The sequence below is a fragment of the Vidua macroura genome, chromosome Z (genome assembly GCF_024509145.1).
Source record: "Vidua macroura isolate BioBank_ID:100142 chromosome Z, ASM2450914v1, whole genome shotgun sequence".
NCBI lineage: Eukaryota > Metazoa > Chordata > Aves > Passeriformes > Viduidae > Vidua > Vidua macroura.
In genome coordinates this window covers 56,079,433-56,091,892 of record NC_071611.1, presented here as the reverse complement: position 1 = coordinate 56,091,892, position 12,460 = coordinate 56,079,433, and the positions used below count along the sequence as shown (strand labels likewise).

Below are 12,460 nucleotides of genomic sequence, written 5' to 3'. Positions count from 1 at the left end.
TAACTTAAAAAAATTTGTGCTCTTATAATGGATTTCGTTTCTTTTTGGAAGCTGGATAAGCTTTCAGATGAAACATGGCTGATTTATTTCACTACTTTGAAGATACCCCATTTTTGTGTATTTTCACAATGGTAATACTTACCCATAAGTCTAAGACTACTTTTGTTCTGAATGACTAAAATACTGAACTTCTAAAAACTTAGGGGAGCAAATTGGTTATGACAAGAAGACATACAGGGATTAAATTGTAGGGGAAAAAAAGCTGAAAAAATGTTCTGGATTTTTTTTCTCTTATACCTTTCTCCTCACTAAACAACCTAGAAAAATGACATAAAGTAGCAAAACCAGACTGAATGCTCTGGAAAAATATAAGAAACTTTATGAGGAAATAGTCTCAAACACAGGTTTGAGAGTAAAGATTATGGTTATGTTTTAAAACTGAAAGTGTATTAAATGAGTAGCAAATTATAGCTTAGATTTCACTAGAAATATGACTTTTGGTAAGGTTTGTTTCTATTTCTATATACCTTCATTATATTACTTATTTTTTGTAGAAGTTTCAACATTTTAAGATGAAAATCATCTTTTCATATGGAAGGGCTTAAAACTTGCACAGCTAAGAAAATGTGAGAAAATAATGATGATAAGTAATGGATTTTATGATAAAGGTAAAAAAAAATACTAGTCAAAACAGAATTGAAATTGTGTTGTTTTTGGTAGTCTGAGGACTCAAATTGCTTCCACAGGCCACTGGCAGACTGGGTTTTTTTTTTTTCTGAGTCATCTAAAACTGCCTGAGACAGCATAGCTGGGAATACATTTTGTGTGAAAAATCTTGTATTTCTGAGATATGTTGAAGCCTCATTTGACAGCAAGTTTTTTTGGTTCTTCTGTCTTCCAGAGGCTATTCAATAAATTACATTTCCATGCCTTTTAGGTTATAACCTCTATCTTATTCAGTATCACTCGGATAAAGTGTCATCTGAGCAGCCACAATCAATATAAGCATGAAATCCTCTTTTCACATACTATTTACGCATGACATTCTTTTCGATATAGCCTTGTCTTTGTGTGTCAGGTGTCGCCTTCTGATGAGAAGGCGGGCGACCTGGTTTCAAGACACAGCACGGCGACCCGGCCTCCCCCCAGGTCACTCGGTCCACTGACATGCACAGACACCAATGTGGTGGATGGTCAAATGGCGTTTATTATCTCATCTCGTGGGGTTAAATAGTCAAGGGGGCTTTCCTACGTCAAAAGGGGATGGTGGGTCTGGCTAGGGTTAGTAAGGAGTGGAAAACTACAGAGTTAGGAGGGGCTGCATGCTTCAGGGGTGATTGATTACCTATAGCAGGAAGAGGGGGGAAGGGTCTTGCTTTCCGTCACATCCCGAGATTTTCCGTTCGCCTGTCCCTATCTACCACATCTCCCCCCCCCTTTTTTACTAATGAATGAGGTAGTTATAAACATAGGCACTAAGGTGAGGTACAAAGTTATAATATGATAAGGGAAAAGGGGTTTTTGGTAAACCTGAGTAATCTTCGCAAGGCAAGTTTAGAGAACCTCTGCGACTGGCAGTGTCCTTGGTTTTTGGTTCACAGCATTTGTTGCTGGCCTATAAACAGGATACTGGCCCGTTCTAGGCGAGCTTGAACAAACGAGACCAGCTTGTTTAGCAAGCATGGTCTGAATGTGAAGGTTAAAAGCAGTATTGCTAGCGGACCTATTAGGGTGGAAATTAGAGTGGTGAGCCATGGCGATTGATTGAACCAGGACTCGAACCAGCTCTGTTGGGTTTCCCTGTCTTTCTTTGTTTGTGCCAGTCTATCTCGGAGTTCTGCCATGGAGTCTTTAACGACTCCTGTGTGGTCCGCGTAGAAGCAGCATTCCTCCTTCAAGGCGGCACACAGACCTCCTTGCTGCATGAACAAGAGGTCCAGTCCTCGCCTGTTTTGTAAGACCACTTCCGAAAGCGAGGAAACTGATTTCTCTAGAAAGGAGATGGATTTCTCGATCCTCTGCAGGTCCTCCTCGATGGTCATTTGCAGCTGAGCAAGCCCTTGGTGTCGGGTCGCGAGGGCCGAGACACCTGTGGCTGTGCCAGCTGCTCCCAGGCCGAGCAGCATTGCGATAGTCACTCCTGTTATTATTTCTCTTTTGTGGAGTCGGCCGGGCTCCTCAAAGATGTTGTATACCTCTTCGTCTGAGTGGTACAGGACCCTAGGAACAATCAGAACTTGGACACAGAAGTCGATAGCGTCATTGAACTTGGCAAGGAACAGGCAAGGACTCACCCCAGATCTCTGACAAACCCACATCCCAGATGCGGATGGGACCGCCCACTTGTTGATCTTTCTGTTGGGCTTGACGACTTCGGTGCAGAAGTTGCCTTTCTGCTTTGCCAAGGCTGCATTGCCAAAGCATTTGCCCTGGCCTGTGACTTGACTCAGGGTGATTCCTCTACGGGGAGTGTCCCATCTGCACTGGTGAGGGGCTTCGGCTGTGGAGTAACTGAAGGGGGTGTTTAGAGCAACTCCTTCGTAGAAAGGAGGTTTAACATCGTAGCAAAGCCAGCAGGAATTGGTTAGGTTTGGGTTGGATTCGTTCAAGGATAGAAAGGTAGCCTCTAGCATGCGGAAGATTGGGTCTGAGTCCGACTCGGCTAAGCGGCCTATTTGGAAGGCATCTGCATGGCCGGTCGGGATATCAGTGGCCTTTGTGGGTAGTGGTTTGGGATGGGTTATGTTTCTCCCTTTCAGCACGTCCTTAATGACCTTATTGGATCCTACTGGTCGGGTGCTGGTGGTTGGAGCCTGATAATTCGCACATTCACCCACTCTTTTGGCCCCTTGAGGACTACAGTCCACGTTCTGCCTGTGGCCCAACTAGGGTGTTCTGGCTGCAGAACCGTCATGTTACAGTCTGTGCACTTCCGATATTTGGGTTGTGTATAGTGGTTGCTATAGACCCCTTTCACGATGGCGGGCTTTTTACAGCCGGTAGGTGCCCAGGTGAACTGTAAAAATCTATCGGGCTCCTGCGGTTCCCACCCTTCTCCCGATGGTCTGGCATCTGTGACAATGGTTTCACAGCCCCAGTGTCCGCAATATCCCCACCCCGGGTAGTTACAGTACTTCTTCCCAGGGTTGGAGGCTGGACACCAGTAGGACAGGTACATGTGCATGATGTGTGGGTGCTGGGGTCATATTTTTGGTCGTCCTGGAAACAGGTCGGCGATATGGAACACGAAGGATGGGGTGCCTGCTGTGGTGATTTCTTTGAACACCTTGTCACCTGAAAGATGCTGCATGACCCACCTGAATGGCTGATGGGGGTAATAGCCTGGGTTGGCTCGCCCCTCAGCGATGAGCCCTAATAGCAAGATCACACAAAGCCACCGTTGCTGTCTGGGTCTCACCGGTGTAGGACTCTTGAGTGCTGTCTGGCATTTTGGTGGTTCGTCATTTTCCTCCAGAACCGGGATGTACGCGTTACGGGGACGACCCACGAGCATGTCCTGTAAACAGAAACTTGCAATTCTCGTTAGTCTCATCCTGAAGGTTTGGCTTGATTGACTTAAGTGGGCACCACCTGATCTTGCCCTCTTTTTTAACCACCGCATACCCCCGTCCCGTGAGCACCAGTCTCCAGCCCCGTTCCCATTCGCCCAGCTCGTTTTTGATTACAACCTGCGAGCCCAGTGCTTTCGAACAGGACTGTCTGCCTCATCTCCTCTAGGGAACTGATTCAGTGCTAGCAAAGCTGTTGCCAGTATACGCGCTTGGTCTCTTGGGGTGACGGAATTGGCAAAGCCCTCTGCCTTTGCCAATACTTCTAGCTTAGCTTTCAGGGTCTGGTTTGCTCGCTCAACTATGGCCTGCCCAGTGCTGTTATACGGGATACCTTGTACTAAGGTGATGCCCCATTTTGAGGCGAATTCCAGCACTGGTTTGGAAATGAAATTGGAACCGTTGTCAGTTTTAATTTGCTTGGGGATACCAAGCCATGCTATAGCTGTCAGCCAGTGCTGTATTGTGGCCTTAGAGTTAGCTTTGGGGTGCTGTGTGGCTACGATTGCTCCGCTGTAAGTGTCCACCGTCACTGCAAGCCATGCTCGGGGCTTTAGCAGTTGACATAAGGTGAAGTCCGACTGCCAGATTTCCGAGGCCTTGAGACCTCTTGGGTTGACCCCACTGGTCCACAGGGGTGACTTCTGGCAGTGAGGGCAAGTGGCCACTACATGTTTTGCATCCACGGTCGAGATCCCGCATCTCTTCGCCAGTGCTTTGGCTCCGATGTGGAGCGACTCGTGCAGCTGCCGAGCTTCCTGCAGTGTCCACACTCCCTTTGCCGCGGCGTCCGCTTTGTCATTGCCGGTCTGGAAGAAGCCTTTGACTGGGTTGTGGCTGTTGACGTGAATGACAGACACGGTGCCCCGTCGCGAGGAGAGCGCCTCCTCCAGCATTGAGGCCGCTGCTGACGTTGACACGCCTGGTCCTGACATGGCCAGGCAAAGCCTTGCCATGAATATAGAGTCCGTTACGATGTTGAGGTGTTCGTCTTGGAAGAGTCCGCACGCCAAGACCACTGCTGCTGCTTCCAATTGTTGCACTGACAGTGTGGGGTCACTTGTTTTGACGCAATGCCATTGCTCTCCTGCCTGCCACACTGCTGCTGCAGTAGAAGTCGTGGAGGAAGCATCTGTGAAGACCATCGGTCCCGGCTGCGGTCGGTCCATGACCTTTGGTGGCATGTCTATATCGACGATAGTCAGCAGCTGAGTCCAAGGTGGCCTGGTGGCGTAGGAGATTTCTCCTCCGAAGCCGGTGAGAGCAAGGGCCAGGTGCTCCGATATTGCGGTCGAGTCCGTGGTTGGCCGTTTGCGAAAGGGGAGGTGGATTCTTGTCGGCTCGGTTCCCAGGTGTCTCAGGGCGAGTCTCCTGCCTTTCATGATGAGGTTGGCGACGCATTCAACTCCCGGGGAAAACGCACGAGTTGGTCTTCCGAGGACCACCCATTGGATCGGCCGGGACTTTTCGGAAGGTCCTTGGGCCAGTGCTCCCACTCCTCCCTTTTGTGTGAAGTGGACATATAGATCGAGTGGCGCATCTGGGTCCCACCTGGCAAGCGTGCCAGTAGACATCTGGTGCTCAATGAAGTCGAGGGAGCTCGCTGCTTGCGGCGTCAGCTCCTTGGGGTCCCAGGGATGCTTTCCTTTCAGGAGGTCATATAGGGGTTCCATGACCTCGGGGGGAATCAGGATGATGTTGCGGAGCCACTGCAGAGAACCCACAAGGCGCTCTCCCAGGAAGGTCACACAGGGTCCCCTCTTGATCTTCGTGTTCGCGATCTCAAAGCCATTGGTCTGGAGAGTTTCCATGATCGCGGTCATCAGGTGATCCACTTGGCTCGCCAATGGTGCAGCGACGAGGATGTCGTCCATGTATTGAATGATGGTCGCAGCGGGGTAGGATTGTCAGACTGGCGTCAGTGCTCTGTCCACGGTGATCTGGCATATGGTCAGGCTGTCCACGAGACCTTGCGGCAGCACCTTCCATTGGAAGCGGAGGTTAAGGTCGCTCGCCGTTTGGGAACACGATGGAAAAGGCGAACCGTTCCTTGTCCTCAGCGTGCAGGGGTATTGAAAAGAAGCAGTCCTTGATGTCCAGTACTGCGCATGGCTGCCCTTTGGGGATGGCTGAGTTCATGGGCAGCAGTGTCTGAGCTGGACCCATGGGTTGGATTGCCCTGTTCACCTCCCTCAGGTCGTGGATGAGGCGATGACCCTCTCCGGACCTTTTGGGGATTACAAATACAGGGGTGTTCCACGGGCTGGTGGAGGGTTCTATGTGACCCTTCTGCAGCTCGCGGCTGACCAGTTCCAGCAAGGCTGCCATTCGAGGCTTTGACAGGGGCCACTGCTCGACCCATATGGGGTCTGATGATTTCCAGGTCAGTCTGATTGGCAGCGGTGGGTTTACGGCAGTGGCCCTCAGGATAAATTTGTGATTCTGACTCTTAACATAGCGAGGACATCCCTTCCTATCAAGGGTGGAGAGCTTTGTAGAATGTAGGGGTAGATTGCCACCGTCTGTTCTGGTCCCTTTTTCGTGTGGCGTGTTATAGCCACCAACTGGGTGCTTTTCCACGCCCGGGATGGCCCTCCCACTCCGTTCACTGGGGGCACCTCTTTACATTGCCAATGCTGAGGCCAAAGCGCTTGAGGAAAAACTGAGCAGTCTGATCCCGTGTCCGCCCAGAACTGAAGCCCTATGACGTGGGGATCCTGACTGCCATAAAGGCGGCATGTCCCCCACATCTTCAGGGGTTCCTTCCCTATTTTCATGGCCAAGGCCACCCAGGGGTCCCGCTCTGGGGCGTCCCCTGCTGGCCCTGTGGCACAGGTGCGGCTTGTGGCAGTGGTGGATACGAAGGTGCCACTGGTGGCACTGCAAAGCTCTGCGATTGTGTCGCTGGTGGGGGTGCGAAGCTGGCTGCCTCCTGTGGGGGCATGGGGTATGAGGGCCCCACGCCCCACTGGGGGTTAACATAAATGAGCCGCTTTGCATTCGCAGTGGGAGGAGGCTGAGTGCGGCCAGTGCGCCCCCTCCCTTTCCCGTTTCCCTGAGGCCGGGACCTGCAGTCCTTAACGAAATGCCCCTTCTTCCCACAGCTCCAGCAGGGCCCTCTTGGGCGTGCTTGAGGTGGGGGCACCGCCGCAGACTGCTGTGCCGGCTGGGGACAGCTCACTGCGATGTGGCCTGCCTGACCGTACTTGAAGCACACCATGGCACTGGTTAGGGTGCGAACGGCTGCTTGGACGGGTGTTAGGTGTTCCTCTCTTACGACGTGCCTGATCATATCGGCTAGGCTGGCCCCGGCTGGCAGGGAGCGCAGGATGTCTTTGGTGACGGAGTTACATTGCTGGCGCAAGCAGTCCGCCACCATGGGACCCTTTGCCTCTGCAGGCAGGGTAGAGGAGTCTACTGCCGCCTGCAGGCGGTCTACGAACTGCATGAAGCTTTTGCTCTCTTCCTGTCTTATAGTGGACCACGGTGATGGCTTGGCCACGACCAGAGAGGCAGCCCGAATAGCCTCCCTAGCAGCTCGAGTGGTGGTCCTGACTTCCTCAGCCCGCATCTGTGCGGCTTGTTGCTGAGGTGTAACCATCTCGTCGTGTTTCCCCAGCAGCCTGGATAGGCTCGAGCCGTGCAGTGGCTGCCCCGCCCCGGAAGCCTGGGCTAGAGCTCTTGTACAATTATCTTCCCATTCCTGCTTAAACACGATCATTCCCGCACCACCGAGTATCATGCGACTTATTTGTTTGATATCAAAGGGGAGCAAGTCGTCATTGCCAAAGAGGCCGTCCACGAGGGTGGAGACCATAGCCGAGTTGATCCCTTTCTCTGAGATCGCTTTGACAATTGCCTGTATGTCTTTGGGGTTTACCGGATTATATATCCTCTCTTGATTCCCCTCTGGCCCGGTGATCCTAACCGGGAAAGCTTGGATCGCCCCTGAAGGAGTCCACTCTGCACAGGCTATCTTTATCCTAGCCCAGTCGGTAAACTGGGCTGGTTCGCATTGTGTTTGCCTTTCGATGTGGCTTAAGGCTTTATTCGTTTTTGTTTTAAACCGCGTTAGCTCCGTTTTTTCCGTTTTTGAGTCCCTGTCGGCATCCGTCAGCTCTCCCGAGCTGCCGGAGCTGGCGGAGCTGGTCTCAGAGCCGGAAGTCGAATGCCTGCGGATTTCTGGGTCCCGGTGCCTTTTCGTGCGGCTCCGGCCCCGTCCCTCCCCCTCCCTTCGGGGGTGGTGCCGTTCCCGCCCCCTGGGCTTGCCCTGCTGCCCGCAGGGGGAGGTCTCTCCCTTAAATGGCAGCAGCGCTGAGTGCGGCTCCCGATTGGGCATGCGCTCTCCGCTGCCCCCCTCCTCCTCTTTTCCTCGCGGATGCACACTGGCAAGAATCCGGGTCTCTGGACGCTTCCCACCACTCAGGGAGGGGGGGAACGCGCCCGATCCCCCCGGGTTCCCGCTCCCGGGTACCTCGCTTTCGGGGGCGGTCTGCGTTGCCGCTCCTACCCCCAGCTTGGGTGTTGCTAATAAACATGTGCTTGCCGCGCTCCATGTTTCTTGCTCCTCTAGCGCCTTGCGCAGGGCCCGCTCGACCTTTCCCCAAGCCTTAAGGCTTTTTCCGCTGCCTGAGGTCTTTGTTTCCTCGGCTAGCACGGCCGTGCATCTCCCCCACACCTCTGGGTGTAATATTTCCACGGGACGTTCAATCGTCCCAAGCTCTAAGAGTCTCGCAATAGCGAGGTAAAAATCCTTGAGCTTGCATTTAATTCCCCACTGCTTATAAACTGAACTCACGACCTTCGCGATGGCCTCCATGACGATCGCTGGTCCGGGGACGTCTCCCCCGCCAAGAATCGGTCCAGCCATTCTGGCCGCTGTCTCTCGTCCAGGAGATACCCACTACCTTAGGGTTTCTTCTTTAATTCCCGGGTTTCGGCACCATATGTCGCCTTCTGATGAGAAGGCGGGCGACCTGGTTTCAAGACACAGCACGGCGACCCGGCCTCCCCCAGGTCACTCGGTCCACTGACATGCACAGACACCAATGTGGTGGATGGTCAAATGGCGTTTATTATCTCATCTCGTGAGGTTAAATAGTCAAGGGGGCTTTCCTACGTCAAAAGGGGATGGTGGGTCTGGCTAGGGTTAGTAAGGAGTGGAAAACTACAGAGTTAGGAGGGGCTGCATGCTTCAGGGGTGATTGATTACCTATAGCAGGAAGAGGGGGGAAGGGTCTAGCTTTCCGTCACATCCCGAGATTTTCCGTTCGCCTGTCCCTATCTACCACAGTCAGGCAGTTATGGTTTATTAAAAAAAAATCTCTCAACATTAGTATTCTAAGTTTCTGTAAGTACTGGCGTGAGCTTGCCTCCCCCACAGCTACCCCCTTCCTGTGCCCCAGTGCTCACTTTTCCCAGGCCAGGCCAGTCTTTGCCCACCCATAGTTACTTTTTCCACAAATTTGGTGTTTCACTGTAACTTTGTATGCAATGTTGCCTTCATGTGCTATTAATAGTTGAGTTACCTTAGTACCTTGCAAAATATCCACCCCTGAAGTCTGCCCTGTATCCCACCTTTCCATGGAGCTTGTCTGGTTTTTGTGTAGCTCCACCCTGATGATCTGTACGGCCACTCTGCAGCTTCTTGCCTTGTCTGTCACATCCAACAGTTTTCTTATGTCCAGTAGTTTTCCCCATCTTGTTTATTCATGTTAATCTCAGGCCAAGGCCTGGTCATCTGCGTGCAGCCAGGATCCAACTGGCTGACAGGTCAGTTCTCCTGATATTGCTCCACTACCCACTGGAGCAGCTGCCTGGGCAGTGAATGACTGGAGGAGCATCAGTCCCCACACTGTTGGAAAAATTGAGTCAGGCTGGTCCTACTGCTGCCATGCCTTTGCCACCTCTTCCCAGTTTCATCTTGACATTTTTTTTATTTTCTTACCTGTTCGTAATTTCACTTCTTTGTCCCCTGCCTGCAAGTGTTATAAGGACTAGGTGCCAGCTGCTGAGGGTATGGGGCAAGCAACAGGAGTCAGGGCAGGAGTGTAGGTGCCCCAAGCCTGTGGTGTCAGCAGCAGTGGGTGGGGGTCTCACTTCCAGGCATAGGGACAGTAACAGCATATGCACTGTCAGGGCGGACAGGCAGTGTGTGTCCTACATGCATCTGCAGATGAGACTGGGGTGAGTCAGACCAGTGAGGCTCTTGGCACATCTGGATTGGGCTGCTGGTCACAGCCTGTGTGCCCGTGCTACTGCTGACGGGACAGGCAGACTGTCTAATATTCATGTGCTTTGACCCCATGTGCATGTCTCTTTGGCAGGTGCAGTTCACTAGCAAACCTCAAATTGGAGTAGCAGTGTGTGGGAGAGGGACTTTTTACAAGGGCTTGTAGTGATAGGATATGGGGTAATAGCTTTAAACTGAGATAAGTTAGGATTGGATATTAGGAAGAAATTCCTTACTGTGAGGGTGGTGAGGCACATGTTACTCAAAGCTGTGGATGCCCCATCCCTGGGAATGTTCAAGGCCAGGTTGAGTGGGGCCCTGAGCAACGTTGTCTAATGGAAGGTGTCCCTTGCCCGTGGCAGTGGTTGGAACTAGAGGATCTGTAAGACCCCTTCTAACCATTCTGTGTTTCTACGCTTCTGTGATCTGGGAAGGGGTATCAGGTGGCCAGAGGGCCCTTACTGGTGCCTGTAAGGTGAGTGTGTGGTGCATCTACCTGCTGGTGATTTGCTGCCAGCCAGCAAGTGGGAAGACCATGAGAGGGGCACAAGAGCTATGGCCCAGGCTGAATGAAGGGTATTAGATGGACAGAAGCATATGCTGTGTTGATACTGAGGTATCCACAAGTGCTCATATGTTTGTGCATTTTGAGGGGCTGGGAGGTGGCATGCTCTCAATAGTGAACTTCAGATCAGAAAAGAAGGAAGAGGTCTTGGCTGGCTCTGTGGAAGTTCATGTGAGTCCTGAGAGTGCTACATGCTGCAAAGCTGATCTTCAGTACTGGTTGAACCTGTCAATAAGAAAGCAACTGCTTCATCTATGGATGTGGGACACACACATAGGGCTGAGCTGCAGCATCAGGGCAGGAGAAACCCCTGGACCCCAGAGATGCTGGAGGGGGCATCCATTTATAACATCCCTTAGCATAGTTGGAAAGAGGGTTCCATAACAGATGATCAGTACTAAGATTTTTCTTGTGACTCAGGTGCGTCTCAAAGTTGAGAAAACTGTACTGGTAAAAATATCACTATCTCTTTTTTCTGTTTTAGTGTCTGTTGCTGACCATTAATAGAGACAGAATAAACATGTATTTATTACAGTAATTGGACTCATATGACTATGAGACAAAACCAAGGTTCTGTGGAAGAATATTTAAGTCAAAAATGCTTAGTTTGCCTTAAGTGTAGGAGAAGTGAAGAAGACAATTTATAAAGTTGGGGATTTAAGCCTGAATGGAAGGTTCTTGGCCTCATTTTGTATCCTAGGCATTTCAGTGTGGCTTTAATGACTTCACATTCCAAAGTGTAATTCATTCTCCAGTATTATTCATGATTCTGCAGTGCCCTGGGAATTCTACAGTATTGTCATATGAAAATTAAACTTCTGACATTCTCATGGAGGGATCGCTGAAGTTTTTCTGCCTCTGCCCTGAACCCTGTTGCAGCATTTAAATCCTAAGGAGACAGGAAGTGGGCAGTTTTATTTGGGATGAAGATCATAGGAATTATCTTTTTTTGTGTTTTTGTTTTGTTTTTATAATCCAACAGCTTGATTTAATGAATAATACTGGGTTCCCGAGCTTCATTCGTAACCCCTAACCTCCTGTGTGACAGTAAGCATGTCACTTAACCAACGTGTCCTAATTTCACCATCTGTAAAGCACTTTGGAAAGTCATGGAAAACTGAATCATAGGTATTTTCCATCTCTGTTAGCTCATCCAGCTGTTCATCTGCCAGTAGAAGATTGTTTCCTACATCCACCAGTGTTATTCCAGTGTGGATCCTGTCCTCTAACTGATTGGGCTTCCACTAGTACCTTTAGGAGATGATTTTGCAGAGTTCTAGATCTCATTGTCAGGAAGCTCTTCTGACATTCACAGAAAGATTTTTTTTGTTGTTGTTGTTGTTAATTTAACTGAGTTCTGTTACTTTTTTCTCATTAGTACATAATTGTTTAGTTTTAAGTCTTATGCGATTCATGATAAATAAAGAGATAAATTGCAAGTGTCTGTAAAGTATCTTATCTATACAAAGAAGAAAACATAAGGTTTTGAGATGCAAGGTATGACCTTTTATAAGAAGGTAAGCTACTTGGTTCTTCCTGAAATTATGTCTAAGGAAGTGTACAGACTGCTCCAGATTTACAACAGAAAAGGGATAGAATATGGAACTTAACAGTGGAGTTAAAATGAAGGTATTGGAATAGGTTTCAAGAATGCTTAAGCAGGAAAAGAAAGAAATCAACAAATACAATACAGTTGTTGAACATGAAAGCTGTCAGAAGAACTGAGTTACTTTGTACAGAATTTTAACTTTTCAAAATGTGTGATTGTTATTTGGGTCTGGCATAAGAATAGTTAAATTGCTTTTAAAATGGCTATCTGGGAAACAACTGGTATGTAGCATGACTCTTTGTTGCACTGCCCGAGGAGGAAAATAATGTTCAATTAATTCATTCGATTAGGTTAATAGAGCATTTTGTAATACAACCTACATAGAGCATGTGTCTTAAAATAGCAAGAAATCTGTCATGGAAGCATGTTTCATAAAATATTCAGCTTTTAACAAAATCCACTTGTCCAGGATTTTCATTCCTCTATTTTAGCTGCCAATGCAAATGCTTAAGTCCAGGAATGCAAACTGCATGTTAGTCAGTCTC

The 12,460-nt window shown here is 49.8% G+C and overlaps 1 protein-coding gene across 4 annotated transcripts in view; it reads left to right on the top strand.

Moving 5' to 3' along the window:
* Window positions 1-12,460, top strand: part of SRFBP1 (serum response factor binding protein 1) — a 75,643-nt gene that overhangs the window by 39,845 nt on the left and 23,338 nt on the right. The window lies entirely within an intron of this gene.